Source organism: Diabrotica undecimpunctata, chromosome 6, assembly GCF_040954645.1.
Source record: "Diabrotica undecimpunctata isolate CICGRU chromosome 6, icDiaUnde3, whole genome shotgun sequence".
In the NCBI taxonomy this organism is placed as follows: Eukaryota; Metazoa; Arthropoda; class Insecta; order Coleoptera; family Chrysomelidae; genus Diabrotica; species Diabrotica undecimpunctata.
Genome location: NC_092808.1, coordinates 93,547,615 through 93,564,607, shown reverse-complemented (window position 1 = coordinate 93,564,607; position 16,993 = coordinate 93,547,615). Strand labels below are relative to the sequence as shown.

The window sequence follows — 16,993 nt, the reverse complement described above, 5'->3', positions numbered from 1 at the left end:
TTAACCCAGCTACTTCCTTTAGAACACTTTGACAGATACGTCTTCCTAAAATAAACGAGACACATTACTGTGCAGATATATACTCATAAAAATATTATATAAGTAAATACCTAAATACCTAAATACCTAATATAATATAGTTGCTAACCTTCTGTACTAGAACTATTGTCAACTAACTCCCATACTTTGGTGTTGATGGAGGGATTCCCTGAATTGCTTCCACGAATTCTTCTTACTCGGTTGGTAATCATTTCTTAAATGGTATTGGAAACTTCATTTGAAGTTGAAACATAAGTGCTGGGTAGCCCCTTAATCTCAACTTCATCTTCAGAATCACTACCCAATAAATGTCCTTGATCAACTTTATGAGGCACATACTCCTCATCTTCATTATCGAGTACATCTTCATCACATAACTATACTTCAGATTTATTATCTGACAATTTCTGTAAACACTTCAACAATTCCTGCTTTGTCAAATATCGACGAGACATGATAAAAGCAGAAAGGAAAAAAATCACAACGAAAAGTCAAAATGCAGATTAAACACGTACTTACAATACATATTCAAACTAACTAACAATTTTCAATGCATTTTATATAAAAAATAAGTTAAAACTTCCAATAAAAGTAGAAGAAGGCGTTATAAGGACAGCATTTATCTCGGTAGACATCAACATTTTCAAAAGGTAATTACACTAATTACCTATAAAAGAGAAATTGTAATCCTTAAATAGATCTAGAAAAGTCCTATATTAAAAATTTTGTAAAATAAATATGAATAAGTAATATATAGGGTCAAAAATAAAAAGTGGAAAAATGACTGCATCCGGTACTTCTAGGTAGAGATTAACATATTATCTTAACAAGTAATTAGACTAAGTACCTGTGATGCCGGTTCGGTATGCGCTCTACAGCAGAGTTTCTAGTTCGGTATTTAGTCTACCGAAATTTCGATATGCGGGGAACGTCACCTATTATCAAATGCTGTTGAGATACTCACTAAAATTCTATATTTATATGTAGCACCCAAAATAGAGTAACAAGTAGTTCAATGAAAATTCAAAATTTTTATTCTGAAAGTAAATTTATATGACAAGATTTAATTAGAGGCATTTATACATATACATTTCTAACATCGTGCAGAAAAAAGATAAACTTATCTTCTACATTTCTTCGTAGCACTTTCCACGCAACATAATCCAAATGGAACTGTAAAGTACTGACAGCAACACCTCTCATTTTCTTCAAAATCCTAATTTTATCCTCCAACCAGGATTTTTCTTTCCCTAGCGTATGTGCTTCTGTTTGTGGGTCGACATAATATTTCTGGTGGTTAACGGTTGAGTGCACGTAGCCTAATTGGTGCAAATTGCCGTATGCTGGCCATTCGTCCGAGTGAATTACTAACCTAGCTTCAACTTCTAATTTGTTTGAGTTTGTCATAATTTCCCTAGTTTGTTTTTGCATTCCTAATTGACCAATAATGAGTTTGTAATAGTTTCTTTAATTTGTTTTTGTATCTATTTTAGGAAGACGTAGACCGCATTCCGAATCAGCTAAACTGCTGTAGATCGCATATTAGACGGTAGACCGCATACCGAACCGGCACCGTACCTGTAAAGGAGAAATTATAATCCTCAAATAGGAAAAGTACTAAATTATTAAAATTCTAAAAGAACTATGAATAAGTAACACAGATGGTTAAAAATAGAAATCGTTCAAAATGACCGCTCTGGTGATTCTAATGAAAAGTCATAATTAGAAGCGCCCATATAATATCTCATACCCACTTTATATTATTCCATTTTTATGTCGGTGCCCGTATTTTATGCCCATATATAATGTCGGTTTACAACGTTCTTCAACGTCTTCCGATTTCCAATCTCCATCTCATTCTATCGTTCCATAGATCGTCCTCCAGTTCTCTTTCTCTGATTTCTTTATCAACTCCTTCTCTCCAACTTCTTCTAGGCCTTCCTGGTCTTCGCCTTCCTCTTGGTTGCCATTCAAGAATTTGTCTTGGTATTCTATTCTCCGGCATTCTCCTTACGTGTCCGTACCATCTGAGTTGTGTCGTTTTGATGTCATCAACAATATTATGTGTAACCCCCATGATTTCTCGGACTCTCTCGTTTGTTCTTCTGACGCGTTTGGAGATTCCCGCCGAGCGGCACCAGAAGTCCATTTCTGTTGCTCTAAGCATTTTCTCTGTTCTGTCTTTTAGGGGCCACACTTCGCATCCATATGTTGTGATACTTTTTATTATGGTGTTGTATATTCTTCTTTTATTTTCTTTAGAGATGTTTTTATTCCACAGTACGCTGTTCAGTAAGGCTATGCTTTTCCTTCCCTGTGTATTTCGTTCCTTAATGGCTGCATCTAATTTTCCGTCCTGAGTGATCTTTACTCCTAGGTATTTGTAGTCATCACATAGTTTGATCTCTTGATTTTTCTCTACGAGAAGGTTATGTTGATCTCCTCCGATACTCACGTACTCAGTTTTTTCCATATTCACTTCCAAACCTCACTCTGTAAACTCTTCTAATAGTTTTCGGATCATGTAACTAAGGTCTTCAGAGTCCTGTGCGATGATGACCTGGTCATCCGCAAAGCACAGAGTGGACAAAGTTAAGTCTATTAGTGGTATGCCCATATTCGTACATTTTTTCTTCCATTTGTTGAGTGCTGCTTCGAGGTATATTTTGAATAATGTTGGGGATATACAGCATCCTTGTCTTAGTCCTTTAGTCACTTTGAATCCCGGTGTTATCAGATTTCCTGTTTTAATTCTTGTTGTTTGTTGGTAGTACAACGTTTTTACTGCTTCAATTAATTCTATATTTATATTTGTTTTCCCCAGTGCCTCCCATAATTTATCAAGCGGGATACTATCATATGCTTTCCTAAGGTCTACGAACGTCAGATGGACTTCTTGGCCACGAGCAACTTTCTTGTTAATTATCTGAATAATAGAGAAGACATGGTCTATTGTAGATCGACCTGCACGAAAACCAGCCTGTTCTTCGGCTTCCATATCTTGGTATTCTTCTTCTATTCGATTTTTTATTATTTTCCCATATATTCTGCTAATACTACTAGTAACTGCAATTCCTCTATAGTTTTCAGGTTTCGATTTATCTCCCTTTTTATGGATGGTGCTCATATGCGATTCTTTCCATTCCTCAGGTATTTCATGTTTATTTATGCATTCCTGGAAAAGTTGTCGTAGTCGTTGAATTAGTATTTTGGGTCCATATTTAATGAGTTCCGGAGCTACATTTCCGGGGCCAGGTGATTTGCCTTTTTTTTTAGATGTCTGCATACGGTTTCGACTTCTCTCTCATTTATTCTGATTGGTGATCCTATCAGCCTGACGCCTTGTAAACCATAGTTCTCTATCTGTTTGAAGGGCTCTCTTGTCTCTGTTAGTAAATCTTTAAAGTATTCTTCCCAATTTTGCGGTGATATGGAGTAGATAATATCTCTTTTTCTGTTGTTTCTTAAATTTTTTTACAGTTTCCAGCTTTCTGAACTTTGTCTTCCACCAATGTATGTATTTATCATGGTGCACTTTTTTTCCCAGGATTAATTTGTCTTTTGGCATATTTTTCTTCTGACCATCGCTTGCATTCTTTTGTATTCGATGCTGTCTTTCACATTTCTTGTGTTCAGATATTTTTGAACACCATTTTCTTTAATGATGTGCAAAGGAAGGCAGTCCAGTAGGGTTTTCATAGCTGCTATTGGTGTACCTACCCTTAAGACCCTCTGTGATTTTAAGGTTTTGCACCTTGCTTGATTTGATACTTTTTTGCAGCACCTTTGGCCACCATGCCACTGATACATAATATGTAATTGTTGGTTTTATCACTATAATATTAACTCTAATATTACTCTAATAATTAGGTCTAATATTACTCCGAGGTACTTTACTTTAAACTCCTCTAAATTCCATTTTCTAGTAAATTTCATGATTTTGAACTGTCCATTTTGTAACTACAGTCAGACCCTATGAGTTGCCCTGTGCCATTAAATTTGCCATGGGCTATAATATTTAATTATTTGATAATGAAATATTTAATTCCAGCCTAGGGGAGTCCATGCATATTTGATTATGAAAGAAATATTTATTAAATCATTGTTGATAATTCTAATTTTTTATTTTAGTCACCTTGTATATGGACTTCTTACTTGAAAAACACGCAAGCAAATAAACTCAATGATAAATTAAAACGTTTTATCTAAATAAAAGTAACTCTGTTTTTAGAAATGCTTCACCAATATTTAATATGTAAAGTTCATTAAACCTTTCATCGGAAGGTTTTATTCGCCTACAAGATGGATATTTGTTTTCTAGTGATCAAGTTAATTATCTGTAGGTAATTTTAAAAGCTTTGGTAAATAATTTACTGGTCGGCTTGTATGCTATACGGGGCTGGTTTTTAACAAACAAGTGACCATCCTTGAAAAAACAATATTGATAATCGAATCATTACCTGTTTCTTGATACTTAAGCAAAGCGGTTTAAATAAATATTCCAAGTCAGTATTATCACCTGGTTAGTATATATTTTGTGGTTGTCTTAGAAGCATTAAAACGTAAGTGAATTTTTTAAAGAATTCCCGGTCATTTATTCTACTGTAGGTTTTCAAAAATAATTTAAAACACAATTTGATCAGAAAAAATGTTCTGAATTAATAGCATAGGTACCAAAATGGTAGACCTGACATTTAAGTTTTTGAAAAAAATTAAGGCAAAGTTTTAAACATACAATGCTATTCGAATATATCCAAATGAATAATTTATTTGATCTTTATACTTTAAACTATTTTTTTTTTACCAAAAAACTTTATAAAAACTTAAAAAAACCATTACTTTATTTCTTAAAAATATTTTGTTTTCAGAAAGATATATTTAATATTAAACGAATGTACTAGGATCCGTTATCCACCAAGTAGTAAATAGAAATAACTTCATTTTTAAATGCACAAAATGTATATGTAACATGTAATTCTCTTTAAAAAAACCATTTTGTGAATATGTCACTCTTTTGATTTTGATTTTTCACTGCCTCGATTTGTACCCTATTATGTTTCGGCTGATTTTCACAAAAGCTGGGATAGAAATATCTGCATACTTTGTCTAGAAGCTGTGATTTTAAATTGTTTTTTTCTTCAGACAACTATTCTATTCTCTATTACTTGTAATATAAATAAATAATTTCTTATTTAAACAAGGTTTGTACTACCAAACATTTTATTTCTGTTTCTTTATAATTTATTTTTTCTATTTGACATTTTTTTAGTGGGTATAGCTTGATTTTAACTTTTGCAATATGCTTTAAATACTGTACAATGTGTATAACAATCGACACTTTCTTGCTGCATTTTTTAATAGAGTCTCTGGATTGATCTTCGCTAAGCAATGTTCCAATTTTTCTTAAATTGTAGCTACAGGTATTGTTTGGCATCTTAAGTTGTGGACTGACTTGAGCAAATTTCTTCGCCATTTCTGCCGCAAAAATGCTCAGGTCTGTACTTGTGCCCTTATAAAGTACGTGTGTTCGTACGATGTACAGATTGATTTTAGTTAAAAATTGTTTAATTCGAATTTTTTTTAAAAAGAATGGAGTGGAGTAACGAACAGCGCTTCCAGTTAATTGACGAATATGAACAACATCCAACTTTATGGGAAGCCAAACATCCTTTTTTCCACGAAAGCATTTTTCACGAAATAAGAAATTCGATGCAGGGCAAAGTATTGCAAATAATTTAAAAGTACAGAAAAATAAAGAAAAATAAGCAGTCTGTTAGTATTATGTCGAAGAGAAAAAGGTAAAGGAGTCAAAATTATTGGAGCAGAAAAGGCATGTATTCTCTAGTTAGTTGTAGATTCGTAATGAACTGTGGTCAAAATTTGTGGTCAAATTTGAAAAATAACTCATGACGGATAACCACGATATATCACCAGATAACTTTAAAAAGGTATTGTATACTTCAATACGAATTTTCAGTCACTAAGAAACGTAAAGTTATCGCTAGTCGTTCTTTAACCTGATTGTTTATAAAAATCTATCAAAGACATACGAACAAAATTTTGCAATTGTCCACTTGTTTTTTAAAATTTTTAATCTCTTAAGAAAACAGATTCACTATATATCTACCTCCTTTTATACAACTATGCTATCCACCATGGCTTATCCCGCTTTTGCTGTCTAAGTATATTATGAATTGCTACGTAGGCTGCATTTGCTACTATGACCTCCTTCCTTGTTGACATCTTGTAAAAAACTAAACTGAAGCACAACCGGAGCACCCCTATGTGTAAATTAATTTGCTCAAGTCAGTACGCGCCTTTAGATTCTTTTATAGTGCTAGCTGAAAAATCTTTTGTGTAGACTCTACAATATTATTTTAGCCCAAAAGATCGAAACTTTTAAGAAATCAGTTTTAGAACAATATTTTCTGGACTTACTGATAGATTATCCATTCTCCATAGTCAACATGGTAAATTTAAACATTTAAACATATGCAATTTTTTTGTAGCCCCGTATAAATAATTCTATCTATTCATCCCCATTTCATAACCTAAAGAAACGACAATGTTGCAAAAGTATTCTTTTGTTTGTTGCAGATAATTATTGTGTGTTTAGAGTTTTTAATTGTAGTATAATGTTGTTACTCAAAGATTTATTTATTTGAAAACATTAAACCAGGAGACTTTTCATCGATGGCCGTTGGCAACCAACCTGCAAATGCAGGTTGGTTGCTATCTTTTTTCCACCTATACATAAAAAGTTTACCCATGATAATCACCATCATTTGAAAAAGTAACATACGTTAACCCTTTCATTACTGTTGCCGTAAAAGTAAGATTTTCATTTGCAGCTTTGATGAGCGAGCGCCGTACTATTACGCACATTAATCTCCATCGTTCAGGTTCTCTTACCGTACTTTTTAAGTATTTACATCTTTGAAGAGCTATAATCGTAATAGTACGTTTTACATTGTTCATATTGCTTACTACACTCAGGTGCAAAAAAATCGATCCATGGGTATTATTTGCTGAAAAAAGAAAACGTTTGAAGATATTAGTTTTAAATCAGGTATATATGTAAAAGTATATGTTAGATTAAAATAATTTTTACAAATTATCCAAAAAAATCATTTATTTATAGAGACATACGCCAAAACTCAAAAATACAAGAATATTCAAAACTTTCTGAAATTAAGAAAAACATTGATAATAAATCAATATCTAGTGTTTCCCCCTCGGGCCCTTATAACAGCCTATATACGTCTAGGCATTAAGGTAATTAACCTCTGTATATCAAATTGATCCAATCGGTCCCATATTTCTTGAAGAGCCGCTGTAAGTAAAGCCAAGTTGTTTGGACGGGGTACTCGTGCTCGAAGACGTCTTCCCATCATATCTCATAGATGTTCTATGGGATTGAGATTGGGACTGCAAGCTGGCCAGTTCATACGGACAATTCCCACCTCCTCTATATATTGGTTGACGATTCTAGCACGGTGAGGACGCGCGTTGTCGTCCATAAAAATAAAATTAGGTCCAAATTGAACTTTTGAAAGGAGCAAAAGGTACCATATGCTAATCTAAAATACTTGTTATATATCTTGCAACAGTCATAGAACCTCTATCTACAATAACTAAATCAGTATGGGCTTCTGAACTGATACCAGCCCAAACCATAACGGAGCCCCCCGATAACTTATTCTTTCCGCAATATTACATTGAAAATATCGCTCTCCGTGTCTTCTCCAAACCCTTTCTCGGCCGTCTGGTGACCTTAGAGAAAATCTGGACTTATCTGAGAACAATACATTGCTACAATCTGCATCACTCCAGTTTTCATGTTCTCTTGCAAAAGCAAGGCGATCTCTGCGATGTTCTATGGATAGTATTGGAGATAGGGCTGGCCTTCTGGGTAATAAATTACCTTCTTCAAGTCGTCGACGAACTGTCCATCTGCTTACATCCACATTTCTTACTTCGCTCAGACGATTTGCCAGTTCAACTGAAGTTAGATGCCGATTTCTCAAACATGATGGCACCAGAAATCGATCATTTCTTTCGGATGTTACCCTTCTACGACCTGATCCTGGTCTTCTTGTGAAGTTACCGGTGTCGCTAAAACGCCGAACTGCTCTTTGAACCGAAGATCGACTAACACCCAACATTTCAGTTGCATAATATTGGCTACGACCATCTTGAACTAAAGTCACCGCCCTTGCAGCATCTGTCGGAGTTAGAGACATTTAGGACGGATAATTAAATAAAAATATAACACGTTTTGAAAATAAAATTACTACACTAGTATGGTTGTTGAATTAAAAACAACATTCAATAAATTAATATCTACTTGCTTCAGACCCTTTTTGACAAAAACCTGAAATACCAATTTGTTTAAAGAAATATAAAAAGCAATATTAAAAATATTATTTTATTTCTCGTATAAGAGGGTACACCTAAATTTACATAAGTAATTTAATGTCTCTAAAATTATACAACTTCAAATAAATAAGAAATAAGGAATGGATCGATTTTTTTGCACCTGAGTGTAGTATCGTTCATGTCCGTTAAGATCCACAAATACACCATACTGATGCCGTACATACACGGCAGCACATCACCCACCCTAGCATCGTACTTTCTAAATACCGTTTTTTTTTTAAGTTTTACGAAAAAAATTCCACTTCTGCGATAAAACGATCATAAACAAACTGCCGACAAACGAAAAGCGATTCAACTACTTCAATATAAAGAATGAGTGGCCGTCTTAATCGCGAAGTGCAGAATATTTCGGGCGTCGTATATGAACAACGCCCAACCGATACTTGGCCCGTAGCTAAAGGGTTAACTGTAAAAAGAAAACAATTAGGCGATCTTAAAAATCCTTTACATAATGGGTATTACTTCATCAATAACAAAAATACTGGGTGTTTTATCTACTTTACCAACTTCTCATTTGGTTTATAATTTTTTAAAAAAATTAATTTTATACAAAAATTTTTTATAAAATATTCCGACTCAAAAACACACTCGTACATTAGTTTTTTTTAAATAGATTCTGCACTTATTCTCAGAAAAGAAGATAAAACACTTAATTTGATTAAAAAAAATTAAATGCGACTTAATTTTAATTATTACCATTATTTAATCTAAATTGGTAGAATGTTATCATTTCAATGTTTTTTTTATTATATGCGACAAAAAATCATCTTTAATTAATGAATAAACAATAAAGAGTCCACAAAAATACATAACTTTAATCAACAAAGTATTTAAAAAAAAACAGCGAAAATTTGCAGATAAATAACTTTTACTAAAACTAAAGTAATTATTCAAAATGATCACTACCTTGTTGAAGGCAAAGTCTTGGCCTTTTCGCAAAATGTCTGATTGACTTTTTAAGCACGTCTGAGTTATTTTTTATTGCTTTTTGGGCGTCTTGAATCCCTTCAAGAAGTTTTTCCCTACTGTGTATTTCATCGTTAAAAACTTTGGATTTTAAATACCTATTTCCAAACATAATCATCGATATGATTAAAATCACATGGGAGGTAAAATATATCTATGGTCCTAATACATTAACAGAAAATTGATGCTGCTAGTGACTTTGCCTTATGGCAATTGGATTTTGCTCTGTCCAAACGTGTGAATTCCTGAGATTGTATATCACATCTTTCGTGAATTTTGCTTCATCCGTGAATAAACATATATTGAAATGTTTACAATCCTTGGATCTCGAATGATCTACCTTCTAAAACTAATTCAGGTATCAATGTTTGTACTTCCTGTATATCGCATGTATGAGAATCAGTCTTTCTAAGTCTTCGCCAGACAGCGGTATGCGGAATTTGCAAAGCATGACTAATTCATCGGGTACTCAGTTTTGTATAGATTGCCCAAAGGGTGGTTCACGCCAAATATTTTTTTTATTTTTTGGACAAATTTTTTTATTGTTATTGTTTTATGATGTGACAATAAAAATACATACAAATCTTACTTTTCACACAAATTGTACATATATATTAGGTAGGTCTGAGAATGGGTCGTAATATATTTTTCATACCCCTGAGGAGTAACACTGATTCACACGAAACATTTTTATGTATTTTTTGGACAAAATTTTTAATTTTTGTTTTTTTATAATTTGGCATTAAAAAATACATAGCTACATCCCATAATTTTCACCCTAATATTACTAACCCCTCTTTTTAATTACTATATTAGTGTCAAACAATTAGTTGCTATACTTTTTCGAAACGGCCTGACTGATTTTTATGGAAGTGTCTATATATATTCGGTAAGTCTGATAATCGGTCATAATCTATTTTTCATACCTGTAAGTGCCCCTGAGTGGTTCACCCTAAACATTTTTTTTTGTTTGTAAAACTTTTTATTTTTATTTTTTTATGATGTAAAGAATGTGAATGAATATGATGTAAAATCTTTTAAGAAATACAATAGCCCTAAATTTTCACCCTTCTATTACTAACGCCTATTTATTATTAGTTGGATTAGTGTCACAGAGTGACACTAATGTCCTCCGATTGCTTCACCGATTTTGATGAAATTTTATAATTTATATTTATTATTTATGAAAATCGGTCTTAATCTATTTTTTATACCCCCAAGGGGTACTGGTGTTCCATTCTAAACATATCACCAAACCTTATTTTTGAAGTTACACTTCTATACGCACGGTCGGCGTTGGAAATTTGCATGAGAGTGAATCTGTGAAACCATTACATATGTAAGATAATGAGTAAGAGAGAGACAGAAGATATATTTTCTCTCTCTTCCTCTCTCGAGAATAAAAATGTTTCTTTGGTATTTATATATTTAATATTATAAATATATATTATATATACGTATATAATATAATATAATATATTATTTATTAATATTATTATTTATGTGATATGTTTTGTATTATTTAAAATTAAACGTTTATAATTATCTTAGGCTTTTGTATTTCAAAATAATCACTGTTTTACCGAGAACTGTCAATTTTGAAATCCATTAGTGTCATGTCTAATTGGCAAATCCTTTACGTGTTTGGTTCATACGCTGGTGGTTGTGAGTTCAAATCCCAATTATGAATTTCATTTTTTATTTTTGAAATATTTAAAAACCTCACTTTAATCTTATTAAATATATGTAATATACGCAAAAAACATAAATTTTAAAATAAAATGAAAATTTACAACATAATCCGAGTTGTTGGTTTTTTATTTTTATCTTCGTAAAGTAAGTTTATGTATATTGGCAGTTTTAAATACTTATAAATATTACATTTTAATTTATATTGTATTATTATATTGAATTATGTTGCAGTGTATTTACTGTATTGTAATTTTTATATTAATAACAAAATAAACAATGAATTTTACTGCAGAGTTTGTGTAAATTTTTTTTTTCATTCAACTCCTTTTATAGATATATAAAAATAAAAATATATATTTTCATTAAAATATTGATACAATCCTTCATTTACTATACTCCTATTACAGGTCAAATGTTTATATACAGCAAACGATGCACCATATACCTATATAACTAATTCTTTTTCTCTTTCTGCTCTCTCCTACCTATAGCATTACATATGTGATGATTGTGCAGAGTGACTCCTATATAAATTTTTAACGGAGAACGCGTGTATAGAAGTATAACTTCTACCGGCAGTCCCACTGGACTGCCACACCCGTTTTTTTAATAGCCAAATTAGTGTGATAGAGTTATTAGTGTCAAAGAGTTAGTTGACACACTCCTTCGAAACGGCTTCACCGACTTTTATGAAATTTTATATGTATATTCGGTTGAATATACTACTCTGAATTTTCTTCAAGGAAAGTTGTTTTCATTTAAATCAGTTGTCACAGAATCAGAATGAAAAATCAGTTGTCACAGATTTTATAAATCAGAATGACGTAGTCACCTATCCTACAGAGTTTTTTGAATTCATTGGAATTATTTGGGCTTCCACCTAGCAATTTACAATTAAAAATATTTTTACAACCTCGACTGTATAATGGGACAAGACTAACTGTGAGAAGACTAATGAATAATATCATTGCGACAACGATCATCAAACAAAAATACAAAGGATAGGATGTCTTGATCCCTCGTATAATGATGATTTCGACGAACATAACATTTGATTTTAAATGTTTTCAATTTCCCGTGCTTTTGGCTTTTACAATAACAATAAACAAATCACAAAGCTAACCGTTGGAAGTTTGCGGAATTCACTTAGAGTTAACGCATAAAAAATAAAAACATTTTTATCTATAGTAAACATTAAATTGATTAAACTTTTTTCATGCATATTATGTTTTTTTTTTTATTTTATTTTCTGTTAATTTTTTAGACACATTATTTAATTCTAAGGGGGCACAAGGTTCGCCAGGTCTCAGCGGTTTTTTATAATTTTTAAAACAAGGACAGAACTAATTTTATTCTACAAGTAGTTTCCACCCTATATAGAAATTAGCTTTCATACTAACATTGGTATATACTTTTAAATTGTATTTTTTTTATGATTATGTGGCAACCTAATTTCCTCCTGTCGATTATATGTACAGGACAAAATTGTGATAAAGGTATCAGATTCAATTTGATATAAAATGTATCCCCTTACATCTGTTTATTAAAAAACTGACAAACCGAACGGAATTTCTAATATTATTACTTAAATGCCTTAGAATATTTTTTTGCTTCGAAAGACCTTCACGGAATGTTAATGAATTTAATTTAGCTTGACTTCCAATGACGAAAATTGCTTTTTTTATGTCGGTTAGAGTAAGAAGGACGTTTCGTGAGAAATAACTTTGATATTCCGCAATTTCAAAAATTTTTCGCAAAGTTAATGAGTTTTAGATATCACTTGCTACTACAGTTATGAATAAATTAATACTGTTTTTTATTACGCTTATACAGTGTAAACGTTTGTGTTAGAAACCTGAAATTTTGTGCGAAACCTGAAAAACGCCGAGAATGGTCGATTTTTAAAATGAGTTTTACTTTTATTTTAAATAACCGTAATTGTGATAATATCATCATGACATCGCGATGACATTATCCATTTGTTTTGTAAATAGAAACTTATATTACTGTCAAAATGAAATAGACAGTGAAATTCTAAAAACGGCAATACTATCATTCTTGCCCTTAAGTTGGTAGTTTTTAATATATAAAGTGTTAAAATTTAAAAAATTAGTTGGATAGTTTTAAGAAACTATGTTTAATTTTTAAGATCAGAAAAAAAGTATTGGTTATCTTGGCAATAACTCAACATTTGCTTGAATTCACGAAGCACATTTTCAAGAGTTTCAGTTTAGATGTGTATACAATATATTCGATAATAAATATGCTTATGTAGAGGCAGTTACCAAATCAGAAATTTCTAAGATATAGAAACGTTATTTTAAAATATTACAAATCGCTTTTAGGCGACGAAGAGTGTCATAAAAAATTTACAATTAAACATGCTAATAGATGCACAAGATAATCCATATATAAGCTCTAGATTTTTATCCTCTACTCCTGGCATCAGCCAAAGTTGAATAATAAAGTACATAAAAAACATATAAGGCATCCTTACAAAATGAATTTAGTCCAAGAATTAAACGAAGATAGCCCGGATAGATTATAATTTTGCGAAGAAAAAAAGGAGTGATGTAATAGAAATCCGTTTTTTGTTAACAATGACATTTTTTCAGATATATTCTGATTTAATCTAAACATCACCATAAATAAACAAAATTGTCGATACTGGGCGGCATAAAAAAATTTCACTGGATGAGACAAGCCCATACCTAATTCTCTTAATGTATGGTTAGGGATTATTGACATAAAAATGATCGACCCAATTTTCATGACGGAAATCTCAATGCTAAAAATGATTTAGACTTGTTGGTACAGCAAATAGTACCAAATTTAATCGCGATATTTCTAAATGATAACCCGAAAATCGTAAATGAAGCCTCTTGGGGTTACCACCCCGACGGAGCAATCCCCCTTATGACGCGACCGTTCGTAATTATTTAAATGAAATATTTTAAATCAATCGATTGGGAGTAGGGGGCCTTATAGAATACCCAGCTAGGTCGCCAGACCTTAATCTGCTAGAGTTCTTTTTGTTGGGATATATTAAATCAAAAGTACGTCAGTCGATTTAGTACTATCGATCAAGTGAAGGAAAGAATTCGTACTGAAATTCATGCTATTAGACCTGAAACTCCTAAAAACGTGCTGCGTGAATTTAAACAAAGCTTGGCTTATTGCTAAGAAATAAGGATATCTTAATTTAATCATCTTAATAAAACTATTTTTCATTTGAATAATCAATCCTTTACTTTTGCTCTTAAAAATTAAATATAGTTCCTTGTAAAAGTTTTGGGACAATACATGTTGGCGTTTTTAAGATATCACTGTCTATCTAATTTTGATAGAAAAAATATAGGTTTTCATTTAAAAAACAAATGGATAACGTCATGGTGACGTCATTATATTTATGGTTATCCAAACTGAAATCGGAACTGAATTTAAAAAATAGACCTCTTCCGGCGATGTTTTCTCAAATGCTACCCAACAGAGATATTGTAAGGTTTCCAACCCAAACGTCCTCACCGTATAATAAAAACTAAATAAAACTTAAAACTGAAACTATATTAATTGTGAGTTTAATTTAACTGAACTAAGAAAATTTTATCGTAAATATTCAAATCGCCAAATCTTTCCCATACATTTCTAATTGGTTAATAAGTACTTTGTGATAAAAATAATCAGTATTAAGTTTTGACAGAAGGCAAGGATCTGGTAGTCTTAGGATTTATACATTACACGGACGTAGATTTTACATAATTGTATTGTCTCTTTCTCTCTCTCTCTCTCTCTCTCTCTCTCTCTCTTGTCGTTCCTTCATTACTGAGGATCGTGATTTCTTCCAATAATTTTAACAATTTTTCTCTGTTGGTCTCTATCTTCAGCTGCTCTGAGAGCTTCGCAGAATGATTTTCCAGCTGAATTCTTAATTTGGTCGGACCATCTAGTTGGTGATCTTCATCTTAATCTCCCCGGAACGTTTTAATATCTCCAAACTATGCACAAATATTGTGGACAGCCTTTTCTTAATCTCGAGTTGGTTTAGAATGGAAACATTTGTCCTATGAGCTGACCAAGTTATACGCAGCATTCTTCTCCAGCACAACATATCAAAGGCATCAATTTTTTGGCGTTCGCGTCCGCGAAGAGTCCAAGTCTCTGCCCCATATAGACATACTGAGAATACAAGGACATTCACCAGTCTAATATTAATATTTTAAGAGATAGATCTGTCTTTTCAAACTTTAGTTAGGCGACTCATCGCATTTTTTGCCATACCAATAAGTCTCCTAACTTCTGCTTTACAGTTACCATCTCTAGTTATACTAGACCCGAGATAGACAAAACTGTTCACTATCTGGTATTCCTGTAAAATGTTAGTCAGCTGAATGGTGTGGAATCTGTCGACCACCATTATTTTTGTATTAGACTTTTGCTTTTGTACTCAACTCTTCGCAAGAGATTAAGCATTTCTTGTTTATTTGCTGCTATAAGTGTAGTGTCATCAGCAAATCCTAAATTGGAGATTTTCCTACCAGCCACTGTTACTTCACCGGCCCATCCATCTAAAGCAATCGTCACGACATATTTACCATAAATGTTGAATAAGTCAGGTGACAACACGTGTCCTTATCTAACACCTCTCTCGGTCTTGAATTGGTTTGAGAACTTTTGATCTAGTCGTACTTTTGCTGTATTGGACTGGTACAGATTTTTAATAAGGGTCACCAGGTGCATTGTTTTGCCCATTTCTATTAAAATGGACCACAGATTTATCCCGCTTACACAATCAAATGGTTTTTGGTAGTAAACAAAGCATATATTCATAGGTACTTAAAATTCTCTAGACTTTTTATTGAGTTGTCTTATTTTTAGGATTTGTTCCCGTGTACCTTTACCCTTTACAAACCCCGCTTGTTTCTAAGGTATTTGGTAATTTAGATAGGTTTTTAATCTGTTTTTGAATATATGCAATAAGATTTTACTAGAATGTGTTATTAGTGACAGTGTGCGGTAGTTTTCACATCTGGTAGTAGTTCCTTTTTTGTGTAGGAATATGAATTGAGGTACACCAATCAGATGGCCATTTTCCTGAATTCCAAACAGCGACACAGATAGAATGAATGATATGTAATACTTTGTTACCTAGTAACTGTAGTATTCCACCTAATATTGAATGAATGCTTGAAATTCTCTTTAGCGATGTAATTGCATTTTTGACTTCAGCGAGTAAGACAGTAGGTTCTCTAGTGTAGTAAGAGGTCCATTGATTTTCTGCTGGTACTTTGTTATTTTTATATAGCTCGCCACAGTAGTTTTGTCATGTTTCCAATATTTCGTCAGTATCGGTCTTTAGATTACTTTCCTATCTATTACAGACCACGTTTAAGATTTAAATTCTCTGGTAAGGAGTTTGATCTTCTGAAATAAATCCCTTAGTTTATTTCGACAACCATGTTTCTCTATCTCTTTGCATATTTAAGAGATGTAATCAGCTTTGTATTTGCAGTACTGTTTTCTGATTTCTTTCATATTCATCGTTTGTTTCGTATCTAGTTTTATGTTCTTTTCTGCGTTGAATCACAGTCCACTTATTATCGGATATCCACGGCTTAGGGCATCTACAAATCGTTGCCTCACAGTATTTTGCCTCAGTCTCAATTAAGTTATTTTTCCGATAGATCCAAGTGCTTTCAGGGCCACTATCTACTTGGTCTAAAAAAAGAGCTTCTAGGTTTTGTTGAAACTCATTGATTTTTGGTGGATTTAGAGACATGACTTTTCTTAGGGGTCTTCTTTTGGGGACTTTAAAACAAAGTCGAACGTTTAATACGAGGAGTTGATGATCGCTTCCGCA

The 16,993-nt window shown here is 32.4% G+C and overlaps 1 protein-coding gene across 1 annotated transcript in view; it reads left to right on the top strand.

The window, feature by feature from the left end:
• Positions 1–4,468: 4,468 nt before the first annotated feature.
• Positions 4,469–16,993, top strand: part of LOC140442724 (clotting factor G beta subunit-like) — a 139,143-nt gene continuing 126,618 nt past the window's right edge. Inside the window, exon 1 of the mRNA XM_072533707.1 lies at positions 4,469–4,601. The gene's annotated coding sequence lies outside the window, so the exon portion shown is untranslated. The remainder of the gene's footprint in view (positions 4,602–16,993) is intronic.